This window comes from Manduca sexta, chromosome 20 (assembly GCF_014839805.1).
Source record: "Manduca sexta isolate Smith_Timp_Sample1 chromosome 20, JHU_Msex_v1.0, whole genome shotgun sequence".
Lineage (NCBI taxonomy): Eukaryota > Metazoa > Arthropoda > Insecta > Lepidoptera > Sphingidae > Manduca > Manduca sexta.
The window spans coordinates 13,844,496-13,850,557 of NC_051134.1; the positions used below are offsets into that span (position 1 = coordinate 13,844,496).

At 29.0% G+C, this 6,062-nt stretch overlaps 1 pseudogene; it reads right to left on the reverse strand.

The window, feature by feature from the left end:
- Nucleotides 1–310: 310 nt before the first annotated feature.
- On the reverse strand, nt 311–3,298 carry LOC119189958 (annotated as a pseudogene).
- Between the last annotated feature and the right edge of the window lie 2,764 nt (nt 3,299–6,062).

Genomic DNA, 6,062 nt, shown 5'->3' on the forward strand with positions numbered 1-6,062 from the left:
AATATAATAGAATGTGTGGATAATAGAAACTAGGAAGTACATATAAACGTAAAACAAAGGAATTCTACGATATGATGTTTTATAGCATTTAAAAATTTATGAATATTATATCTTATACGATCTTTGATTATAAATGGTGTACATGGGTCTTAATTTTAAAAATAGCTCTCAGTAACATGAGCAAAGTTCGCCCATGTGAATTGTTATGCATTTATTAGGCATTGAGAGTTTTCCGCATTTCTCTGGGAAATAAGTGTATAGTACATGCGTATATTGTAAACGCTTACTATCTAACTGAGGTTAATGTTGATCACATACACCTCAGCATATTACGCTCTACCATGGGAACCGAAGGATGTAACATAATATAGAATATAAGCAATCTTATACCATAATATCGAATACTCTGTACCTGTGTTTGGTTTACAGCATACAGCGATAAATAAGTAACCATTCCTCCTATTACTAGTGACCACCACGTGTGACGTTCTGTCGGGTCTACACTGAAACTGAACAAAACAATATCTATTTAAACACTTTTTACTATAAATTAAATAAGTCATAAAAGCTAAAAGTATACTTACTTTAATAAATTAATCCTGCCTCTTTCGTTTGCTATGACAAATATTTCATCAAAACCTCCTACTTGTATTGAAGTAAATATAACAACGCACAGCACAGCAATAAACATCAGGAAAGATTGCAAGAGGTCCGTGAACACAACCGCTTTCATTCCACCCAGAGTGGAATAGAATGTACAAACTAATCCAACGACTAGAATAGAAATGAGTCGGTCCAGTCCAGTCACTGATTCTAGGACAATTGCTGGTGCGTACAACACTATCCCATTGTATAATAACATCTGTAAGGTATACGTTAATGATGCCAAATATGCGGCCCAAATCGAAGTTCTAAATACTCATAGGTACTTGTCTTTTGAAGCCCGAAGAATACTGGTAAGTATAGTTTGCCGGCGATAGAGTGGCCAAACCATGCGATATGTTGACGACAAAAAATATTAAACCATAGTAATAATTTTCTGCTGATACTCCAAGCAGAGTAATAGCAGACAAGAAAGAAGCCATCAGAGACACGGCCACAGGCAATATTGATAAATTTCGATCAGCAAGCAAATATTCCTGAAAAGACAATCGTTTTATGTATTTGAAAATTTTAAACAAGTTCTAAATTCCAATATATTTTAATGAAATATCACTTTATCACATAAATACCTCATTTGTTTTCTGTTTGCCTCCACTAAAGCGGAAGTAGAGTCCAATTATTATAGAAGCTACCATGGTAGCTCCCATTATTATGTAGTCCCACACACCAAACACCGATTGCTCCATTGCGAGTCTAAAAATACTATCACGATTTAATCAAATTTACAGAGAAGTATTTAAAAAAAAAATGTAAAGTTATGAATTGAATCTGTTAGAAATTTTGGAAATAACCCGTTTATATTCTACAGTCTTTAAAAAGTTTCAAATTTTAGTCAATTTTTTTTTTCTATGTATTTCAGCAATCTGATTTTCATTATATTTTTGGCTACTTGGTCAACAATAATAAAATTATATAAACTACCTACCGCAATTAAAATGGTAATTAACTAGTTTAAGCATATTTTTGAGGCTTCTGTTTCGAGAAGATTAAGACGGTTACCCAAAAATTCAAATAAAAACAAGCAAATGTATAGCCAGATAACCAGCTATTTATATCTTGTTACTAAAGTAACAGATTGAAAATATCATTGCTTCCATCATGAATTTGCGTGTGCACTGCGGTTGATTAATCAATGAATGAAATTAACTCATTGCGCTACTTATGGCAATAAACATTATAGACAGCTTCAATTGCTGATAACATGACGACAACGTTTGTCTTCACGAATTATATAAATACCTACAACATCTACAGACTGTGTTCTTAATAAATTAGATACATGTTGTTTGTTGTTCTTAAACCGAGCTGAATCGCTCGATTCAATAGTTATCTTTTGACATAATTCTAATTAAATATAATTGCTCAGTTGAGTCCAAGTTCGCAGATTGCGGGTTCAATGTCGCAGTGTAATTAGGTTACTAGTAATAAATAAAGATTATTTAACTTCAAGTTGAATAATAAATAAGGGTGCGTACACATCTAGCGAATTTGTAGCGAGCAGTACCTAAGTAGGGATTAATTAGTACTGCTCACATTTTGCTTTTTCACCAAGCGACTGTATAATATTATGTGACGCGCGTCAACTGCGCAAATGTTATCGTACGAAATCATCTTATTCAATTTTAAAACACGAAGAGCGAACTAAAATCCTTGCGCACAAGCTACGTGAGTTGTAAACACTAAAATGCAACAGTTTCATTGAGTAGTAACAGCGCGGTTAGCGCATACGCTAGGCTTGTATAATATATACATTACATAATATATGTCCTATCATGCTTAGTGATGCAAATGTGATCCCCACGTGATTATTTAATTTGATAAGTTTTAAGTGATCTGTCGTAAAACCTTTTGAGTGAGATAAACATTAAATAAGATGTTTATAGTGGCGTAAACTTAATGAAGTTTCAATTTGTTATGTTATTTAGTCCTAAAAAAAAACGTATCGAAATAAACATACTATAATTACTTTTATAATGCAGTTATAATATAACTGTTATACTATTAATAAGTTGTCTAGTTAGCACGGATTTTGCATTAAAATATAAGCTAATATTTTCATTACAAAAAAAAATATTCAGGCCAGTTTAATGACAAAGTTATCTAACCACACTTGGCGTTTCTAACCGGTTTCAAATTGTGATATAACTACTACATGAGTCCAAATCTCAGAAGTGACAAAACATTTCTTTAGATACCGTTACCGAAAATTACTTGCTGAATTAATATGAACAAATACTTATAACACAAAAATCCTAAAACATTTTATTCCCCAGTAATCGCACTTTGCCAATAATATACCTATTAAACCAATTTCTTCAATGAATGTTGACTACTTACAATACATTATTTTTTTGTGTATTACGAAAAATTTTAAATAAATATTTATAAGAAATACCTAACATAATTTTTTACAATACTTTTTTATAAAATTTTAATTATCTTTGAAATATACAGCCTACGAAGTATTATTCATTAACTTTGAATTTTCCGCTCACTTATCCATGTAACATACTTAGATATAACATCGTCAACAAAATATACTTAACACATTTAATTGCAAAAAAAAATCAAAAAAAAATATTCCTTACCTTTAAAAATCTGCTTTAGGATGTTAACACCGGTTTTAGATTGCAAGCAGTCTTATTTTATATTACGTCTGATTGGTCAAAACATTATAGCACTATCTTAAATATTTTATGATCAATTATACTACAATGTTAGGATAAGTACAGTATAATTTTTACTATCGAATTATACAAATGATGGCATAATTATGTCAGGTGATCGAAAGAATGATATATAATTTTACGTTTTATGTTCTTTGATCAGACAAGTGTATGTGACGATAGACATGTTACTTTGCTAAATAACCTAACAACGTCAGATTTAGTATCTTGCAGCGCTTGAAGCGCTCTATACCATAAGATTTTGTTAATATAAAAGCATTCACTAGAGTTACTACGATGTTTATCAACATATTTAGTACATTTTTGTTACAAGGTTTTGAAATAAAATAATAACCTATCATCTAATTAATTATGATATCATAATTGTCTTTGATTCGGTTACTGCTTCTAAGTAGTTTTTCTCGTCCAATAGACGGCATACTTTCTTAAATGAAGTTGCAAAACTAAAGATTATCGAACATAGAGTTTTTAACGTTGTTTTAATTTTCGATTCAGTTGGCTTTACAAAAAATCGGCTTGGAATAAAATATTTAATCTGCCTAATATAACATTCATGAAAAACACGTATTGTACAACGGCTACAGACAACCAAAACTATATTTCTGCTGTATGTTTATCCTTTAGATTTTCACTATCCGCTATTTTCAGTAAATGATCCCAATGTTCAACCTAATTCCTAAAATAAACCAATCAAATACACAAGTAATCATGTCAAAAAAACTTTGTTTTCATTGGTCCTTTTTTAGCAGTTTTACTGGGTAAACTGTAATCTATACATCAATAGTCTTGTACGTTATTTGAAGTTTGTAACATAAAATTTGTTTAATCATAATAATAATAATATAAATATAGTACTTTAACCTTCTAAAACGTAAAGGTTTGACTAAAATCATCTATTATACAATAATCAATGAACTCATAGCTATAAAATAGTTATTAAAGAAAATATTAGCCATATCTGACACTGGAGCCGACGAGACTATTCGTACCTGAAGCGTGTGGACCTCTTACTTTATTTTTAATATAACAGTTTATGGGCACATAGGCAGTAGTAAATGTACATAAAAAACGCGTGTAGCGATTTAGCGCTTCATAAGCAAAGATTTCGCATGCATGCACTTTATTTGTGTCATTGCAATAACTCCTTGCTGATTAAAGCCTTTGGGCTTATTGCACTCAATATAATCTAATTTTGAATACCTCTGGAAGAGAGTGTAGTATCATGTCGTATTTTGTAAATTAAGATATTTTTTTTATAATCTGACTCGAAGGACCGAAAGACTAGTAATCTTCATAAAATTTAGTTCGTGTAAATTTGCACTAATTAATTGGAGCAACAGTAAGTCAGCCGTTGCGAGTAATATTTCGCACGTTTTAACATTTATTAACTTTGTAACACTTATACCTATCTACAACATTAATAAACATTTTTTCAATAAAATCACAGCCTTTTTAAATGTATAATAGGTTATAAATAAGTCATATTCATACTTCTAACGTGTACTTTTTAATCAACAATGTTTTTGCATACTTTAAATTATATGCAGACATATGGTCACTTCATTTTTACACTAACTTTACTAACAGCAACTTTATGAATTATGCACACGTCAAAGTATATTCGGTACTGTATTTTGCATATTCATTATGTTTCATATTACCTACTTACCTATCCACACACAAAATATTTATATATACGTCATTTATAATATGATTTGGCTATCGAACAAAATTATTTAAATACCTCATTGTAAAAATAACAAGGTAGGTAGGTACCTATAGATAAAAGATGCCTTTATTTCAAATTGGTCAATTTCAATAGGAAGTAATCACTAACCGTCAGATATTTTCTTCTTTTCAATACCTCAATATGGCTAAGTCCATATTCTTAGAATGTAAATAAAATAAAACAAACTATTTAAGACAAAAGTTTATTAAATTAAACACTCATATTATATTCATTTATCTACTACAAAAAATAATGACAAAAAAATTTTTTTTTGTTTTTTACCAAAAATAAACTATTGTAAATTTAACAAAAGATGTTTTATTTCCTAATATTTTACAAAATCATCTAGAAGTAGTTTTAGTGTCATAGAGAAACATTAAAGTTGTACTACTTCAATAAAAAAGTGAATTACTTTAAGAAGCTTGGCCCCTTTGTTCTTCACAAACATAAAGTATAATTAATTTTAATAATATACTTTAATTTAAACCACCTCTTATATTTTTACTACATAAATAAATAAATAATCACTTGCTCGCTTATAATTTATTATAAAATAGAAATTGTGCACCTACAACCTCTGAAAAATACTATGAAAATATAAATAAATAAACTGATTAAATTACATATTTAATTATAATTTATAAATAAATATAAACGATGCATATTTATTAAGTACAGATAATCAGATCTTTGTCGCAAATTATCATAAAAGTATCTTTTGTTTTAAGAAATTAATGTGAAATTATAAAATAGATACATTTTTCTAAAACATAGAATATACACAATATACATCCTATGCTTTCAATAAATAAGTTTTTATGACTACTACTTATAAGGTAAGCATAATGTAATTAAATGAAACAACCGTAATACTATTAATACTTTCGAAGTTACACGTTATTGCCTCATCATCATATTGTATAAAATAAATTGCTTATATATACAACAATAACAAAAAGCTGATATCAAATTTTCATTCTATA